We start from the raw sequence: 10,087 nt of genomic DNA, 5'->3' as shown, positions 1-10,087 counted from the left end.
CGCCCGCGCCAACGCCACTGGACCGCGCGCGGAGCCCGGGAACTTCCGCTCCCGCCCGGCCCCGCCCCGGAAGCCCTGCGCAAAGGCATCCCTCCTGGCGCCGGAAACGGGCGTCGCGCCGTGCGTTCCGAGGCGTTCTCTGGCCCTTTCGGTGGCCAGGCCTGTCTCTCGGACTGCTACGTTGTTTTCTGTATCGTCCAGTTGCTGCAGGAATTCTGATGTCCGTTTAGTCGGAATCCCCCACTCTTTGCCCTCCTTATCCACTGCAATCTCCCAGGTGATGTCTGATCGCCCTGGCCTGCCTTCAGGGAGAGCCCCGTGAGGTCTGAGGTCTCCTCCCAGTCCTTTTCCTTCGGTTGACCCACACGAGCTCCTTGGCTGCGCCTTCCCACTCGCGTGTGCTGCCTCCTGAGTTAACCCGCTTCTCCCTCGCTGCAAATTTCCATCGCAGAGGACCTTGTACCCGTGTTGACAGTTTCCCACCTTTGAATAAAACCTTACAGTGCCTTAAGGAATGTTATTTGAATATTTTTTTTTTCTTTAACATCATTCAAATGAAATATCTGAAAGAGGCCAATCAATAGAGAGAGAGAATTGAGAGCAGCTGTCGGGCTGGAGTGAGGGATGGGGTTGGGCAGATGACAAGTGACCTCTAAAAGGTATGGGATTTCTTTTACAGTGATGATAATGATCTGAAATGGATTGTAGTGGTTGCTACATAGCTCCGTGAATAAACTGAAAGCCACCACCTCTACACTTTCAACTTGATGGTATGTGAAAGATATTTCAATAAAGTCGCCTTTAAAAGCTCATCTTTGGCAATTTAAATGCAAAAAGAAACTGTTTGGCAAATACGTTTTCCATACTGCACATAACGTGGTGCCAGCAGTTGGCTGTGCAAAGACGGGAAAGCCCTGAGCTTACTTGAGGCAATGTCTGTGCATGTAGAATGTTCAGTCCAGTAGAGGGAAGCAGATGAGCACATATACAAGTGCAAAGTGCAAAGACGCACTCAGAAAGGCGTAGAGGGACTGATAGGGAATGGTCAGTACTAACAAAGTCAGAAATCAAGTGACATGTGAGCAATTCAAATGGAGGTGATGTAAGCTGAACCTTTCTTCCCCATAGTGAAGTTCAACTTTTAAAATAAAGGCAATGCGTTCTCATTACCATAACCCCCCCCCCAAAAAAAAAACTGTAGACAAACAGCACATGAAGTCAAAAGACAAGCTAGGGAGAAATTTTAAATCTGCCATTAGATGCTAATTTCCTTTAGATGTAATAAGCCAATATAAAGGGACCAATGGCTCAAGAGGGGGAAAAAATGGGTAAATGATATGAAAAATGCAGTTCATAGGGTAAGAAATGCAAGTGGATTCTAAACATATGAAAGAAAGCTCAACTTCACTCATAATAAGAAAACTAAAATAGTGGGATATCACTTTTCATACATTAGCAAAGATCAAAAAGTTTGGTGACACTTCGTTGGCAAAAGTAGGGGAACAGACCTCTTCATACACTGTCTTGTGAGTGATGTTGATACATGCTCTGTGGTGAACAAGTTGGCATGTCTTCCCAAACTAAGAATGTACATACTCAGCCCTAACACTTCCAATTCTGGAAGATGTCTTCTAGAGACGCACTTCGCATGTGTGCAGAGTGGCCTGTTGCATGGGGGTAGCCGTTACGACATTGTCTGTAAAGCAAGAAGTTAGGGGCAGTTTAATACTCCATCAGGCTGGAAACGGATAAAAAAAGTCACACCATTCTCACATAGTGAAATGCCATGCAGCTATTTACAGGAACAAGCAGTTCTATGTGTGGATATGGGACAACCTCCAAGATACATTAAGGGGAAAGAAGCAAGGGATAGACGAGTGCTGATCATGTGTGACCATCTGGGTAAAATAGAAAACTAACTGAACAATGGGTGGAAAGATCCTTAAACTATCCATGGGAAGACAACTTAGGACATTGGCAATGTGCAATGTCTTCTGAAAGGAGCATAATTATATTAACATGAATATCAAGATACATTGTCTCACAGTAGATTATGTTACTAATGCCATTTATTACTAATGGCAATAGTTGTAGTGAAATGTTGCTAAGAAGCCTGAGAGGCACAAACCAGCAAGGGTGAAAATCAGCCATTTCTGAGCCCATCTCAAGGCCAGATGGTTTGTTCTACTCCACTTGAGGTCTCTGCACCAAGACAGCTCTTGTTTACCTTCTGACCCACTCAGCTCCATGGAATGGCTAACCAGGATGCCAGACAGTTTCTGGAATCTCAGGTAAGCCTGGAACTTCTCTGTTGTGGTAAGACTGGCCAGGTGACTTGTCATACCCAATTTCATGTTTAGAGTCTTGATTGAACATTTTTAAGTTAACATATATTAGTGCTAAAGTCATATATTTGAGATGAATACTTAGTAAAATCTAAATATAATCTAAAATTTTCCTTCCTTCAAACACGCTTTTAAAATGACAAAATAAAAGAGTGAATTCAGTTCGGATTAAAGACCTCAGTAACTGAATTATTCTGACATATCCTAGATGTGTTTGAAGATTCAGTTCAGATCAGTCATGTCTGACTCTTTGAGGCCCCATGGACTGCAGCATCCCAGGCTTCCCTGTCCTTCACCAACTCCCGGAGCTTGCACAAACTCATGTCCATCAAGTCGGTGATGCCCTCCAACCATCTCATCCTCTGTTGTCCCCTTCTCCTCCCGCCTTCAATCTTTCCCAGCATCAGGGTCTTTTCCAATGACTCAGTTCTTCACATCAGGGGGCAACATCTTGGAGCTTCAACTTCAGCATCAGTCCTTCCAATGAATATTCAGGATTGATTTCCTTTCCGATGGACTGGTTTGATCTCCTTGCAGTCCAAGGGACTCTCAAGAATCTTCTCCAACACCACACTTCAAAAGCATCAATTCTTCGGCACTCAGCTTTCTTTATAGTCCAACTCTCACATCTGTACAGGACTACTGGATAAACCATAGCTTGGCTGGATGGACCTTTGTTGGCAAAGTAACGTCTCTACTTTTTAATATGCTGTCTAGGTTGGTCATAGCTTTTCTTCCAAGGAGCAAGCATGTTTTAATTTAATGGCTGCAGTCACCACCTGCAGTGATTTTGGAGCCCAAGAAAATAAAATCTGTCACTGTTTCCATTGTTTCTCCATCTGTTTGCCATGAAGTGATGGGACCCGATGCCATGATCTTTGTTTTCTGAATGTTCAGCTTTAAGCCAGCTTTTTCACTCTCCTCTTTCACTTTCATCAAGAGGCTCTTTAGTTCCTCTTTGCTTTCTGCCATAAGGGTGGCGTCATATGCATACCTGAGGTTATTGATGTTTCTCCCAGCATTCTTGATTCCAGCTTGTGCTTCATCCAGCCTGTCATTACACGTGATATACTCTGCATATAAGTTAAATAAGCAGGGTGACTATACAGCTTGACGTACTCCTTTTCCAATGTGGAACCAGTTCATTGTTCCATGTCCAGTTCTAACTGTTGCTTCTTGACCTGCATACAGATTTCTCAGGAGGCAGGTCAGGTGGTCTGGTATTCCCATCTCTTGAAGAATTTTCCACAGCTTGGTGTGATTTGCGGTCAAAGGCTTTGGCATAGTCAATGAAGCAGAAGTAGATGTTTTCCTGGGATTTTCTTGCTTTTTCTATGATCCAACACATGTTTGCAATGTGATCTCTGGTTCCTCTGCATTTTCCAAATCCAGCTTGAACATCTGGAAGTTCTCGGTTCATGCCCTGTTGAAGCCTGGCTTTGAGAATTTTGAGCGTTGCTTTGCTAGTGTGTGAGATGGGGGCAATAGAGTAGTAGTTTGAAGATTACACATCTTTTAATTCATTCCGTGAGGCCAGATTCTCCAAATGTCTGCAGGCATTAAAAGCTTCACTGCAAAAGGATTTAACAAAGTAAACACATACTCTTGAAATATGCAATCTCATACACATCTAACACTTTTTCCTAGTACATTCTTTCTTGCTCTTGATGGCAGCTCCAGAACCGTCTCCGTTTCACACGATCAAGATGATCAGGTGGCATTCGACTACATTATGAATCTAAACGTTGAGAAAGTTTAATGTCAAAGTCACAAGAATCCTGAAGCAACAACCAATATCCAGATGAGATTTCCCAACTTTCAAAGCACCCTCCCCTGGTGGCTCAGTGCTAAAGAATTCGCCTGCCAATGCAGGAGACACGGGTTCAATCCCTGGGTCAGGAAGCTCCCCTGGAGGAGGAAATGGCACCCCACTCCAGTCCTCTTGCCTAGAAAATTCCATGGACAGAGGAGCCCAGCAGGCTGCAGTCCCTGCAGTCACAAGAAGAGTCAACACGCCTGAGCACACGTGCACGCCCGTGCAGCAGCCATGCGCCTCACCTCCTCCAGGGCTGTGGCAGGGTCACCTCCGTGGACAGAGGAGCCCGGCGGGCTGCAGTCCCTGCAGTCACAAGAAGAGTCAACACGCCTGAGCACACGTGCACGCCCGTGCAGCGGTCACGCCTGAGCACACGTGCACATGCCCTCACCTCCTCCGGGGCTGTGGCAGGGTCACCTCCTTTCAGACCAGGGGTCTGAGTCCCGACGGAGCGACTGACACTTAACACGCCTCCCTCAGGACTATGTCTACCCAGCAGCTCCAGGCCAGTCTCAGCCTGGCCAAAGGGCAACCTCCTCAGTCAAGCGGCGCCATCCCGCTCCTCTGCCCTTCCGCGTCTCCTCCTCCTGCCTCTCCCTCCCTTCCTTCCGTGGCCGTGGTGGCCTTGAGAAGGTGGCATGGCCTCTCTCGCCTCAGATGAGGTAGCCATTGTTCCGTAGGCAGGTGGCCAGCCCTGTGCCTTTAAGGGGCCTTGATACCAAGGCCCGGCCAGCTACAGCAGGCCAGGTTGACTGCCCTGGGCTTCTCCCTTGGAAAGAGCAGCACTCTTTTCTTTCTGGAGTAGCAGCTTGGTCTGGACTTGGATTTGCTTTCCCTGCCTGTCATGTCCTCGCAGACCCTGGGACTGCTGCCCTGGTCCTCAGGTTCTAACCAGGGGTGTGAAGGGAAAGCACAGCCAGCGGTCATGCCATCTCCAGCAGCAGCAACCTCACTACAATGAGGTGCGCACGACTGTCCCCCAACTCGCCCCCTCACGCCTGCGACATAAAAGCTCCAATCAGAGGCAATAGCTCAGGGATCTGAGGGGTGGTCCCTCAAACTGCCTGCTGTTTCTGCAGGACTCACTTCCACTGCCTTCGAAGTGGGACAATGAAGAATCACACGTGGAAAGAGAACAGGACCCTGATACCATCAGTCACGTCATGAATTACATTAGACAGCAACACAGCTTCCTCCAAGGGGCTCCAAACCCCTAGCTGAGGGATTCCTGGCGTGTGAACTTGCCTGAAGCCAGCAAGAAACTGCACAGCAGCTGCTCACTGATGCTCTCATGCAGTGCTAAGCTCTGTGAAATCACACACACGCGAGTCTCTGTTTTGCTGTTTCTCCGATGGGTCCCTCCTAAAATAGTCCGTGAAACACAGTCAGGAAAACAAGGCGCAGATTTTCAGTCCAACCGGAACACTGAGCATCCCAAGGGGCTTCTTAAGAAATTAAATTACTCAGAAACAAAAAGAGAGCCATCCTGCTCACTCGAGAGAGGGCGGCTGTGATCAGGCCATGGCAGGAGGGCCATTTAAGAAACGCTGGACTGGCTCCAAATCAGGAGAGGGGTACATCAAGGCTGTATATTGTCACCCTGTTTATTTAACTTCTGTCCAGAGTACATCATGCGAAATACCAGGCTGGATGAAGCACAAGCTGGAATCAAGATTGCTGGGAGAAACATCAATAACCTCAGGCATGCAGATGACTCCGCCCTTATGGCAGAAGGCAAAGAGGAACTAAAGAGCCTCTTGATGAAAGTGAAAGAGGAGAGTGAAAAAGCTGGCTTAAAGCCCAACATTCAGAAAATGAAGATCATGGCATCGGGTCCCATCACTTCATGGCAAACAGATGGAGAAACAATGGAAACAGTGACCGATTTTATTTTCTTGGGCTCCAAAATCACTGCAGATGGTGTCTGCAGCCATTAAATTAAAAGACGCTTGCTCCTTGGGAGAAAAGCTATGACCAACCTAGACAGCATATTAAAAAGGAGAGATGTTACTTTGCCAACAAAGGTCCATCTAGTCAAAGCTATGGCTTTTCCAGTAATCATGTATGGATGTGAAAGTTGGACTATAAAGAAAGCTGAGTGCCGAAGAATTGATGCTTTTGAAGTGTGGTGTTGGAGAAGATTCTTGAGAGTCCCTTGGACTGCAAGGAGATCAAACCAGTCCATCCGAAAGGAAATCAATCCTGAATATTCATTGAAAGGACTGATGCGATACCTTGGCCTCCTGATGTGAAGAACTGAGTCATTGGAAAAGACCCTGATGCTGGGAAAGATTGAAGGCAGGAGGACAAGGGGACGACAGAGAATGAGATGGTTGGAGGGCACCACCGACTCGATGGACGTGAGTTTGTGCAAGCTCCGGGAGCTGCTGAAGGACAGGTGCCGGGAGCCAGCACAGGAGATCCCACCCATGACAAGCGGGGTCTCCCGTGCTGGCGGCCGGGCACCCTGGCGAGCCCCCTCCCCCTCTACGCAGACAGGGATGCTGGGATGCTGCCGTCCACTGTGTCGCAGAGAGTCAGACATGACTGAGCAACGAAAACAAAGGACTCTAATTGGCCAAAGTTGAAAAGAAAGTGAAAGTTAAGTCGCTCAGTTGTGTCCAACTCTGTGCGACCCGTGGACTGTAGCCCACCAAGCTCCTCCATCCGTGGGATTCTCCAGGCAAGAATACTGGAGTGGGTCGCCATTTCCTTCTCCAGGGGATCTTCCCGACCCACGGATCGAACCCAGGTCTCCCACATTGCAGGCAGACGCTTTAACCTCTGCACCACCAGGGAAGCATAATTCTTAAGAAGATAGTGATTCTCAGACATTCTGTTGTCATTTTACAATGACAGTTCTACAAATTTGGGACTAACCTCTGTCCAAACATCAGATCTGTCTCACAGAGCCTTCCCCATGTCCCACTGTGTTCACTACAGACAGGCTCCGAGGGTTGCAGCTAATACCCACTTGGAAACCGGTGCTTGTGTCCCTGGTTCACCCCCAGCCAAGGCCCCACGGGTACTGCCCTGATGGACACAGATCCTTGAAGGCAGGTCTTACCCCTGCTGCTTCTACGCACGACTCTGTTAAAATTCTTGGGGAATCTATTCTCTTCCCAAATTGGATTTCATGACTTGGAGACTTGTTATAAAACAGCCCATAAAATCATGCTGAAGATCTGGGCACAGGGAGCAGGTGGTGATTGTGGTGGTGGTGGTTTAGCTGCTCAGTCGTGTCTGACTCTTGCAACCCCATGGACTGTAGCCAGCCAGGCTCCTGTGTACATGTGATTTCCTGGCAAGAATACTAGAGTGAGTAGCCATTTCCATCTCCAGGGGAATCTTCCTGACCCAGGGATCAAATCCAGGTCTCTTGAACTGCAGGCAGATTCTTCCCTGAGCCACCAGGGAAGCACCTGGGGTGAATGGATTCACTCATTCTTCTTGATCAGGCCTGAGTATTTTGGGTGATGTGAACTTCTAGATGTTCAAGCTGGTTTTAGAAAAGGCAGAGGAACCAGAGATCAAATTGCCAGCATCCGCTGGATCATCGAAAAAGCAAGAGAGTTCCAGAAAAACATCTATTTCTGCTTTATTGACTATGCCAAAGCCTTTGACTGTGTGGATCACAATAAACTCTGGAAAATTCTGAAAGAGATGGGCATACCAGACCACCTGACCTGCCTCTTGAGAAACCTATATGCAGGTCAGGAAGCAACAGTTAGAACTGGACATGGAACAACAGACTGGTTCCAAATAGGAAAAGGAGTACGTCAAGGCTGTATATTGTCACCCTGCTTATTTAACTTCTATGCAGAGTACATCATGAGAAACGCTGGGCTGGAAGAAGCACAAGCTGGAATCAAGATTGCCGGGAAAAATATCAATAACCTCAGATATGCAGATGACACCACCCTTATGGCAGAAAGTGAAGAGGAGCTAAAAAGCCTCTTGATGAAAGTTAAAGAGGAGAGTGAAAAAGTTGGCTTAAAACTCAACATTCAGAAAACGAAGATCTTGGAATCTGGTCCCATCACTTCATGGGAAATAGATGGGGAAACAGTGGAAACAGTGTCAGACTTTATTTTTGGGGGGCTCCAAAATCACTGCAGATGGTGACTGCAGCCATGAAATTAAAAGACGATTACTCCTTGGAAGAAAAGTTATGACCAACCTAGACAGCATATTGAAAAGCAGAGACATTACTTTACCAACAAAGGTCCATCTAGTCAAGGCTATGGTTTTTCCAGTGGTCATGTATGGATGTGAGAGTTCGGCTGTGAAGAAGGCTGAGTGCTGAAGAATTGATGCTTTTGAACTGTGGTGTTGGAGAAGACTCTTGAGAGTCCCTTGGACTGCAAGGAGATCCAACCAGTCCATTCTGAAGGAGATCAGCCCTGGGATTTCTTTGGAAGGAATGATGCTAAAGCTGAAGCTCCAGTACTTTGGCCACCTCATGCAAAGAGTTGACTCATTGGAAAAGACTCTGATGCTGGGAGGGGTTGGGGGCAGGAGGAGAAGGGGACAACAGAGGATGAGATGGCTGGATGGCATCACGGACTCGATGGACGTGAGTCTGAGTGAACTCCGGGAGATGGTGATGGACAGGGAGGCCTGGCGTGCTGCGATTCATGGGGTTGCAAAGAGTCGGACACGACCGAGCAACTGAACTGAACTGAACTGGACTGGACTGAACTGGACTGAACTGGTACATATTTGTTGAGAACAATTGGTTACTTTGCTACAATTTACAATTTGATGAAGATGTTGGAAACAGCCTGAGAGAAAGAGCGTAACTAGGCGAGCTGGAGTTGTGGGCTCCTGGCCTTTCTCTTCAAAAGGCAGGAAGGGACAGAAGCCTCGAGTCGGGCAGCTGGGGGCTCTGCGGTCCCACCCACACGGCAGCCTCTGAGCTGGGCTGCAGCCCCAGGGGCCAACACCAGAGGGCGCGCCCCCGCCGGCTCCTCCAGGCCCTGCAGAGGCTGCCGGTCAGTCAGTTCTGCCGATGCCTTGAACCGGACCTGGGCCAGGTCAGGAGAAGGGCCTGGAGAGGCCCGGACCCTGAGGATCACGGAGGCCTTGTCCGTTTCGGCCAGTGTTTCCAGGGTCAGTTTGTTTTGTGGTTTCCCCAACCTGCTTCTGGGTAAATGCAGGAGACACTGGGTGGATCTCTGGCTAGGGAAGACCCCCTGGAGGAGGGCATGGCAACCCACTCAGTATTCTTGCCTGGGGAATTCCATGGACAGAGGAGCCTGGTGGGCTACCGTCCATGGGGTCTCAAAGAGTCAGACACAGCTGAGCACACAGTACATTAGTGAATACAGGTAGTTGAGTAATTGTTTCAAAAGCTCAACAGATAACAAGTTTGCTTGTTTGTTTTTTTGCTAAAAATAAGACATTTTTGGACAACTTTATCATGTATAACAAATCTTTTTTTTCCCTCTGTGTGCAACCAAGCTTCTTTTGCATTTTGGAGTTGAGCACCAAGGAGCCTCAAACATCAGAAACACATTGAGTAAATTCACTGCACTGGGACTTTTCAGGGTGAAGTTGCAGAGACCAGCTACTAAAACTCACCTCTGGGAGTAAAGTGGTCACTAGGGTGGGGACAAAGGCAAGACGAACACTGGCTGTAGTTGGGAAGGGCAGATGTCGACCCTAAGTAGCCACAGTTATGAAGGAGGCGCAGGTGTGATGGCTCCTAAACCAAGCATTCGATTGCTACTGGAGGGCTTTTCCTGGCAATCTGGCACTGAGCTCAAGATTCTTGACACAGTACTATGCCCGGTTTGAGGCTTCTGGACAGGGAAGGGGTGTGGACAGCTTGCAGGGGTTCTGAGGATTCCCCCTAACATAATGAAGGCCAAATTAGTCTTGGGCCAGGTTCTGGCACCAGCTCTCTCTGCTGACAGGGGTTCAG

This window comes from Budorcas taxicolor, chromosome 12, assembly GCF_023091745.1.
Source record: "Budorcas taxicolor isolate Tak-1 chromosome 12, Takin1.1, whole genome shotgun sequence".
NCBI lineage: Eukaryota > Metazoa > Chordata > Mammalia > Artiodactyla > Bovidae > Budorcas > Budorcas taxicolor.
The sequence above is the reverse complement of the archived record's forward strand: the minus strand, read 5'-3'. Positions refer to the sequence as shown.